Here is a 10,000-nt window from a genome sequence, read left to right as displayed (position 1 = left end):
CACACTGACACACACGCACACACACTGACACACACGCACACACACTGACACACACACACTGACACACACACACACTGACACACACACTGACACACACGCACACACACTGACACACACACTGACACACACACACTGACACACACTGACACACACGCACACACACACACTGACACACACGCACACTGACACACACACTGACACACACGCACACTGACACACACACACTGACACACACACACTGACACACACACACTGACACACACACACACTGACACACACACACACGCGTTAACACAGACACGTGTACGTGACAAGAGCGGCCCTTGTCTGTGATGGTATCGGACAATGATAATCTCTGTATCTTATCGGATTCTGTCTGGTTTATCTCCTCCGCCGTTGTGTGTTGTGTCCGCGCGCTGCATTGTCGAGTCAACCTTTGCCCCCTTCCCTCCCTACCCTTCTCGCGTTACACTTTATTTAATTCGCTCCGCCTTCAACAATGTCCCTAATTCATCGTTTGTTACGAATGGGGGCCACTCGCCGTGTTTTCGAACATTCCGTTTAGTACCGCAGCAAGATCTACCACCACCCCCCCAACCCCCAGGTGTAGCGCTGCAGTGTTTTTTTTTTGGAGGGGGAGCATGATAAGGAATCGTTCGCAAGCTACAAACGAACCCCGGCCTCTCCTCCGTGCCGTTCAGTGGCCGATCCAACCCCCACCTCTACCCCCCACCCCACCCCACCCTCTCCGGCACGGCATCAGACAAGCCCGCCAGCAGCCAATGGCAGCAGGCCCTCTCAAAGCGGCAATGGCTTTCGAGAATATAACGCCCGACTCATGAAACAATCCTCATACGCCATTGGAACCTCATTTGCCAGTAAAACATATGATAATTGTTTTTTTAGCCTTTTATCTGGCAACAAAACTGACACTTTTTTTTACGAGGAGTCATGTTTGCATAGACCACAGTACCTGCAGTCATAATGCAAACAAAAAACATAACTCTGATAATGTATGCACTGTCCTTGAAGTTGATTGGTCCACACCCGAGACAGCTTTTCTTAGAGCCTAGTCTCACATGGTGTTGGACCAGATGACGCCAAAAGGCGCACAACTCATTTTATGCTATCGGCATACCCCATTTTCATTGATTTTACCCGAAATTAACTCTGTCACTTATGACTGCAAGTTGTTGCGAGTCAGTGACTGCTTTAGTGTTAAAATATTGTGCTGTATTTATAGGATAGTGTGTTTATAATATAATTTTATGTAGATATCAACATTTATTTAATATTTTTCTTCTGCAGTTTTTATTGAAAATACAATATTTGATATTTAAAAAACCTGATGTGATAGACAAAAACTGATGCCAGATTTGGAATCAGCACCCCAGAATTACCTTAAAACCGTTCGAATACCTTATGCCAGAAAAAGTGTGTTGACCAGTATTATCAACCCTCATACGGTACAGTCGTTAACAAAAACAATACGCTGAGTTTGGGCAGGACACGTCACGGCTAGATGGGGACGATCACGGGATGGTCAAGGATAATCATGGCAGTGGCAGCCAAGGGATGGAACGCATCAGAGAGAGAGGTTGGGGGAGGGCGGGGATGTCCATCGAGGAGATGGAGCGATCATTTCGCTCGCGTGCAGGGTGCTGGATGGATCGTTACATCATCGCAGGATCGTGGGTGGGTGGATGGCTGCAGATTGTCCACCAACACCAGCCACGTGGGTGAGTTGCCGGTCAATCGTCGTCGCTCGCCAACGACACATCTCCCCAGGCTGTTTCACACTTAATTTGGAGCTTTCGTGACTGCAGGAATTACTTTTTGGTTCTTGCGTTAAAGTCACGTATGCTTGTTCTCTCTCTATGTATCTCTGTGATATCTGTCCGCTTATATGTCTGTCTATATGTCTCTGGTTCTGTGTTTTATCTCTCTCTCAAAATTAGCATTCTCAGGAAGAACGTAATCAACCAGGCAGGGTGTTGACTGTTATGTTATCCGACTCTCTGTTGCATTACATTACATTTCTAAGTATACTAGATTTGTGTTTCTATTTCATGTATACCTGATGATGATTGCTTGTGTTGCAATTGAAACGTCGTATGCTAGTATTTAATTTATAATTTTATCTTTATACGTGACTTTACCGAAAGAACCAAAGAGTAGTATGTTTCACACTGAATGGGGGGGGGGGTCTTTGTCAGTAGATAAGGGGGATGTCTGTGCGTGCGTGCGTGCGTTTATCACTCTGTGTGCAAGCACGCGCCTTCTGTGTGTGACAAGCGTGTCAGTGTTGTATATCGATTGAGTCTCGACTCGAGTTTGTTTTAAACACGCGTGTGAGTAACCACGTGTCTTCTCTCAGTGTGCCAATGAGTGTCCGGTATATCCCGTGTATACTTTATACGTGTGTGTGTGTGTTTGTATGTGTGTACACAGTTCTTGTGTGTGTCTGAGTGTAAACGTGTTTTGTCGTCTGCCGCTGTGTTTTGCCGATCAGTGTGAGTTACCTAAGCGTCTGAGTGCTGAATATCTGTCCCGTGTTTGCTACTCAATATGCGGCGACGGGGCACAGCGAGTGGCGCGTTGAGCGGTTCGAGTTTTCTTCCAGCGGCCGCCCTGGTTAATACTTCGGCCGTAATCAACACAAATAACACTGGTCAACAAAAAAGTAACAATTTTTCTGGCCTAGACTTTTGCAGCTGTTTTAGACTAATTTCAGGGTGCTGGTTCCAAATCTGATCTCAGATTTTCTCTATCACGTCTCATTTTTATGCTATCGGCATACCACATTTTCATTGATTTTACGCGAAATTAATGATTGCAAGTTGTTGCGAGTCAGTGACTGCTTTAGTGTTAAAATATGGTGCTGCATTTTTAGGACAGTGTGTTTATAATATCATTTTATGTAGATATCCACATTTATTTAATATTTTACTTCTGCAGTTTTTATTGAAAATGCAATATTTGATATCTCAAAAACCCGATGTGATAGACAAAAACTGATGCCAGATTTGGAATCAGCACCCCAAAATGACCTTAAAACCGTTGGAATACCTTATGCCAGAAAAAGTGTGTTTACCAGTGCAATGATACGCACCGTCTGCGTCACAGTGGACTTCTAAAGGACTCCCGTGACGTAATTCGCAAGAGCAAGCCACGAGCCCCCCCCCACCTCCTTAAGCTCTTTCCGTTCCTCTCTTAAAGTCTCTTCTCCATCGCCAAATTCCCTTCCTCTTCCCTCCTTTCGCCCCTCCACTCCTTGCCGTCCCTCCCCTATAGCCCTTTCGTGAGACCCCCCCTCCCTTCCCCCACGTGCCCTCTGTTATTTTATTTTTTACGATCAGTGGAAACAAGAAGATGCTCGGTGTATTCGGCACTTTGCTTCGTTCATCATTTTGTAATTTTTTTTTTAATAACTTTGCTTTATGTAAACCCCCACCTCTCGCTCACTCTCTCGCTCACTCTCTCGGTCACTCTCTCGGTCACTCTCTCGCTCACTCTCCCGCTCACTCTCTCGCTCACTCTCTCGGTCACTCTCTCGCTCACTCTCTCGGTCACTCTCTCGGTCACTCTCTCGCTCACTCTCTCGGTCACTCTCTCGCTCACTCCCTCGGTCACTCTCTGGCTCACTCTCTCGCTCACTCTCTCGGTCACTCTCTCGCTCACTCTCCCGCTCTCTCTCTCGCTCACTCTCTCACTCACTCTCTCGCTCTCTCTCGTTCTGCACGCAGCCCTTCTCGCAGTCCGACGGCCTCTGACGTGTAGCTCATATCAGCATGCAGAGCTCCCCGTCATCTGCCACCGAGCTCTGTTAGGTCACTCATTCAACGGCCCTTGCACTGCCCTTGTCATCTAAATCACTCTGTTGTGTCTTCTTGGTTTTTTCGGTAAAGTCACGTAGAAGGGAAATAATAAAATAATAAAAATAAAACATAATAAAATAATTCTCACGACGTTTAGGCCACAATGCAAGCAGCCGTCCTCAGGTGAAGACCAGGTCTGTCGGGGAGACAGCGTCTGAATGTCTCCCCGACAGACCTGGTCTTCACCTGAGGACGGCTGCTTGCATTGTGGCCGAAACGTCGTGAGAATTATTTTATTATGTTTAATTTTTATTACTTTATTGTTTCCCTTCTACGCGACTTTACCGAAAGAACCAAGAAGATGAATCCCTGCAGTCACGAAAGCTTTAAATCGAAATTTCACTCTGTTGTGGTTACCGCTTTTAAACTAAACGTAAGGCGCTCTCTACATATTAAGTGAGATCACATGTGCCGCCGTCATGTTCCAAAATTGGCCAAATTCGAGGATTACCTCCGTGGGGAATAACACGCGGAGCGACCCACCACGCCCCGACTGCCAAACTAAATTCCCTCCGGCAAAAGGAAACGATCCGAGAATCACATTTATTCAAACAAACTTCAATTATTGCCTAAAAATAACTCGCTACGACTATTATTGCACGGTCAGTGTGTCCGTCAAATATTGTCTGAACTCGTGTGCTATCTACTTCTACATTCAATAACAGTGGCGAATATTTGAACTGCTGCTGGGCCTCCCCTAGGTCGACTCAGCCTCAAAGGAATACCTGGTGCGGTGGCTAAATATCGCCACTAAGGAGACAAAGGCGGTTGGTCGGGCGTGGTGCTGGCCACCCAACCCCCTCAGGTGCTGCTCGCTGATAGCACTTGTCCCAACGGTCTGTCGAGGCTACACGGGGGGATCTTTGTCTTTGTTATCTACATCTGTTGCCAACTCACGGCTGTCAATGTACGACACCGTGACTCTCGCCCCACATCTGAAACGAATGCACAACACCCCCCCCCCCCTTATCCCCACCCAACCAGCCTCTGCCACCGCCAGCCGTAACCGACACTGCCATGCAATGTGCTAGCCTCATGCTGCAGAGAGTGAGAGTGCTTTCATAATTCACGAAATATTTCAGATATTTCACGTTTGCTCGTGAAAAAGAAAATGCCTCTAAAATGTAAGCGGTTTAAATGCCCTCCCCCCCCCGCCCCCCCCCCCCCGCCCCCCCGCCCCCCCGACACAAAGACTCCATTGTGTCCAATCGTCACATGTTATCCACGTTGATTTAAATTTTACGTAAGTAATTCCAGAACTGAAGTTTGGAATTGTTGAATACAATTGAGGAACGGGAAGAAAGTCTCGAGAAAAAAATGTCAAGCGCAGTACGATCAGCGCGTTCTAAATGTTGAACAGTTTTTTTTATCTGACCTAGGTCAAAGGTTATAGGATCCTCATAGTTGGGGATGGCGCAATTCGAGCACGACGTTTCGCCAGTAATTACAACCAGGTTCATCAGGCGACAGACAGATTTGTGGAGAAGTCCACCTGTTTCGTTCCCTAAATAGAGGCGTGGATGTGTTCAAAACATACTCTTAGGTATTTTCGGTGAAGTCACGTAGGTAAAAAATAAAATTAAAAGTTAATAATGGAAATAAAATAAAATAATAAATCACGACGTTTCGGAGGCAACACAAGTCTCCGTCATCAGGTGGGACCGTCACAGCTAAAATTACTGCATTAATTATGCATTTCTAATAAGAGCAGTCACGAAAGCTTCAAATCTAGAATTCATAAAATAGTTGTATATTGACACGCGGCCATAGGCGCCACGACCTTGTGGGAGCGCGCATATTGAGCAGCTCCTGGTCCCAGTCCGAACAGAACACGCAGCGTCTCTATCAGCAGAGTCAAGCTTGTACATATCTATACATCAGAAGCATCGCCGTCGTGTTGACGACAACAATAACAACAACAGCAGCAGCAGCAGCAACAACAACAACAACAAAACCCCCCAAGTCAAAAACGAAACAAACGACAAGTTACGGGGTGGGATTCCACAAAATTTTGAGATCCTTCAACAAACTCCGGAATAAGAAAGCTCAGCTAATCGAGTCTCTCACCTTTCTGAAGAAATGCCGCGACTCTAAGGTAATACCAATCGCATTTCTGTTGATATGCAAATGCATTTGTCAAGGCGCCCTTCCTCCTCTAACCCAGCTTAAATATACGCTGCCAAGCTTGGCGGTGTTCATTCAGACGCTGTCTTTCCGACAGACCCTGTTTTTCACCTGAGGACGGCTGCTTGCGTTGTGGCCGAAACGTCGTGAGAATTGTATTTTATTATGTTTTATTTTTATTATTGTATTATTTCCCTTCTACGTGACTTTACCGAAAGAACCAAGAAGACGAACCCCCGTGGAGCTGGATTCGAACTTGTCGTAGTGCGGGGTGGGGTGGGGGGCATGGGGAGGCAGGGCCCAGGCAGGCGAGGTATGGTCAAGGGGGCCGGGATTGGAGCGTTCTTCTCTCAATCTGTCTCTCCTTCTAACACCGGAGCGAGTTTCTAAATGTGTCGTCGGCCCTCGGAACACACACACAGCACCCCCCCCCCCCCCCCCACGTAATCACCCAGTGAAAGAAGCCCTTTGATTGAATTCACACCAAATAATGATGTGTTTAATTAAATAAGTATGTGTTGGCCCGGTACAGCCTCGCTAATAAAGGTTTTGGGTTTCTTTCGGGGGGTGGCTGGGGGGCGGTGGGGTTCAGATCGCTTAAATCTAAGCCGCCAACAACATTTTTTTAAAACATTTCTAATTAATAACATTCGGTCGCGAAAGCCTACGATGTTAAAGGGCATCGCTAAGTCTCGTATAAGAGAGCTCTCTTCTCTCTCTGGCTTCTTTAGGGCCTAAGTCGTTCCTCTGTTCCAGTGACGTCTCTCTCTCTCTCGCTCCCCCTTGAAATGCACCCAGCATTCTCCAGGACCTCGTGAGCTAAGCCCGCTTATGGAACAAGCACTCCCTGTTGTTACTCAGTGGCTTTTTCGGTAAAGTCACGTGGGTATAAAACACAAAACAAATCACTCACGACGCTCCGGGCGCAACACTAGCGGTCGTCATCAGGCGGAAAGAATTATAATCCAGCAGTGGAACTGCCTGTTACTTGCTCACCCCCCCCCCTCCCCCCACACACAACTAACATATTAATCGACAACACTTGTCTGTCCGACAAAAAGGGACTAATATATATCAATATATAAATATCGATTTCAAGCTTTCGTGACTGCAGGGATTCATCGTCTTGGTTCTTTCGGTAAAGTCACGTAGAAGGGAAGTAAATTATTGAATTGTTTTATTTTTATTATTTTATTACTTCCCTTCTACGTGACTTTACCGAAAGAACCAAGAAGATTAATATATAAATAGGCGACGTTTCGGGCAATGACCCCTCCTTCATAGCACAAAGAGAGGCAGGCAGAGTGGACAATAAGACATGGAGACGTCACGCTAAGTCGTCTCTGACCTCTCTATTCACGCGCTATGGAGAAGGGTCATTGCCCGAAACGTCGCCTTTTATCTATTTTCTGTTTCCTTAAGGCCACACAGCGTTATTGTCGCGTGTGGTGAGAGGTGTTTTCTGTTTAGGGCACAAATCGCCGTTACTTAAAAGCAGGTGAGAGCCCAAACGACAGTGCATCACGTACCACCAGAGTATATGTTACTGGTATGAACCTCCTGGTTACCACCAGCCCACAGGGGATTATTGCGTCCGTCTGTCCGTCGTGCATCCAAAAATGGGAGGGGTCGGGCTGGCTGGGGAGGGGCTGGGTGGGAAGGGGCTGGGTGGGGAGGGTGAGGCTGGGTGGGGAGGGGAGGGTGGGGAGGGGCTGGGTGGGGAGGGTGGGGCTGGGTGGGGAGGGGTGGGTGGGGAGGGTGGGGCTGGGTGGGGAGGGGAGGGTGGGGAGGGGCTGGGTGGGGCTGGGTGTGGAGGGTGGGGCTGGGTGGGGAGGGGCTGGTCACCCCGTGGTGCCCTTATAAAACTCAACGTTTAACCTACTCACGCCGGTTTTGTGCCCGCCCTCACAGTCGGGCATATTTGCGGAATACACCACGCCGCCGTTGACCCTGGCCATTGACCGAGCAACCCAACGTTCCTACCAGCTCCCTCCGCAGGAGGTTTGTCACGTCAACAGAACGTGGCCAATTCGTCACTAGTACAGCTCACGGGTGTGTTGGAGAACAAAGCCACAGCATACGACGTCACAACGACTTTGTTTCATCAAACCCTACGTGTTTATTCACATCACAACAACAACAACATTTTACACTATTGAGAAACAAATGGGTGCAGGGCTGCGGTAAATGTCAAGAACCGCCTGCTCTGGTGGAAGCCTTTCCTCTAGCAGTGGAGCGAGCAAGGGAATTGCACGGCTGCACCTTTACCCTTCTGCGCACACGCGCGGAACAAAAGCGCACAGCGCTGCGTTATGCACAACTGTCAGCCACCATCAATCCACTGCTGCAGTGGAGGCTTCAATCCCCCCAAACCGATCTGGCGATCTCGTAATCCACCCAGCACCTGCGCCGCACGATCTGACTTCATCGCTCCATCTCCTCGGTAGCGGATCCGTCTCGGACGCGTTCCAATCCTCACGCTGCGACTCCGCTGTCAGTCTGAAGCAGTCCCTCCCCCCGCCACCACCACCACCTCCTCCTCATCATCCTCAACCTCTTCTCCACCCCCATTCTTTTTCGATTTAAAGCTTTCGTGACTGCAGGGCTTCATCTTCTTGGTTCTTTCGGTAAAGTTCACGTAGAAGGGAAATTTAAAAAAATGTTTTATTTTTATTCTTTTATTATTTTCCTTCTACGTGACTTTACCGAAAGAACCAAGAAGATCACCCCCATTCTCTTCCTCTTCCGTCGCCCCTCCAACTCATCCCCGTCCCTCCCCACATGCCCTTTCGTGATCCCCGAAGTGCTCCTTTATCGCTCTCAACCCCCTTCCCTCAAATCCGCGCCTCCGATTGGCGCGGTTGGCTACGTATGGTGCGAAAGAAGTTCAACGTGCACCAGAGGTCGCAAACGGGTTTTGATTCCTTACCCGTACCCGTACTCAGCCGCACCAGGGTCGCAAACGGGTACCCGTACCCGTACCCGGCCGTACCCGTACCCTACGGGTATCGGGTACCTGATTGCGACCTCTGGGATGAAGCCATGTTGCAGGCGCGGGTGGGTTGATTCTAGGAACTTGAATTGTGAGAAGAGACAAGACGTTGGGAAATGAGTGACAAACGGTTACTCACCAGTGACTCACGGCCTACCCGTACCCGTACCCGGCCGCACCAGGGTCGCAAACGGGTACCCGTACCCGGCCGGGTACGGGTAGCCGGGTATCGGGTAGGGTACGGGTATCGGGTACCCGGTTGCGACCTCTGACGTGCACGTACGCCCCTGTCACCTCCGTCATTCCATCCGGTGTCACCGCTCTGTTAGGCTATGCCCGGCATCTTGAGAGGAGGTGCTCTAAATAAACATATGCATGGACATGTCCAACGTCTTGTGCATCGTACGGACTGTGGCGTGTCCTTGCCTAGGACCCGCACGAAGCCACTCTCGTTCATAATGGAATTGGCCCAAATATCACAACGTAGCAGGGACCCTGCTGGACAAAAAAAATATATAAGAAAACTGAAACTCGGCGGGTATTTCGTGACCGATATTGTTGTTGCTGCCGTTAATATTTGGTTTAAAGTTGCAGTGACCTCGCAGTTAATCATTTATATCGCAGTGGCCACAGGTTTGTTTGGACAATGTGGCGACCTTCGACTTTCCTGGCCACTTGCAAAAAACCCGTGCCCAGTTTGTAGTTGGGGAACACAGGCTGGCTTTCCTTAAGGTCTACTCGGCCTCAAATTAGTACCTCCATATTTTGTGCGAACACGTGAATGACGTCAGCCTTGGGGAGGCCAAGGCAGCCGGGCGCTATGCTCGCCACCCACCCACTCTGTGTGTGTCTGTGTGTGTCTGTGTGTGTCTGTGTGTGTTGTGCCGGCCTTCATAGGCGCTCGCTAACAGCTCTTGCCCACAAATGTCTGTTAAAAAAAAGTCTACACGGCGAATCTTTGCGTGCAATTATCCCAGTGAGTATGCGCGTGCGTGTGTGTGTGTGT

General features: G+C 48.7%; 2 protein-coding genes across 4 annotated transcripts in view; one reads left to right on the top strand and one right to left on the bottom strand.

Moving 5' to 3' along the window:
• LOC144945064 (mitochondrial coenzyme A diphosphatase NUDT8-like) overlaps positions 1-10,000 on the bottom strand; it is a 47,458-nt gene that overhangs the window by 1,174 nt on the left and 36,284 nt on the right. The gene's annotated exons all lie outside the window — the stretch shown is intronic.
• The window catches only part of NPHP1 (nephrocystin 1), a 26,106-nt gene continuing 17,746 nt past the window's right edge, over positions 1,641-10,000 (top strand). Inside the window, exon 1 of the mRNA XM_078873274.1 lies at positions 1,641-1,739. The gene's annotated coding sequence lies outside the window, so the exon portion shown is untranslated. The remainder of the gene's footprint in view (positions 1,740-10,000) is intronic.

The sequence above is a fragment of the Lampetra fluviatilis genome, chromosome 36 (genome assembly GCF_964198595.1).
Source record: "Lampetra fluviatilis chromosome 36, kcLamFluv1.1, whole genome shotgun sequence".
Taxonomy (NCBI): Eukaryota; Metazoa; Chordata; class Hyperoartia; order Petromyzontiformes; family Petromyzontidae; genus Lampetra; species Lampetra fluviatilis.
The sequence above is the reverse complement of the archived record's forward strand: the minus strand, read 5'-3'. Positions and strand labels throughout refer to the sequence as shown.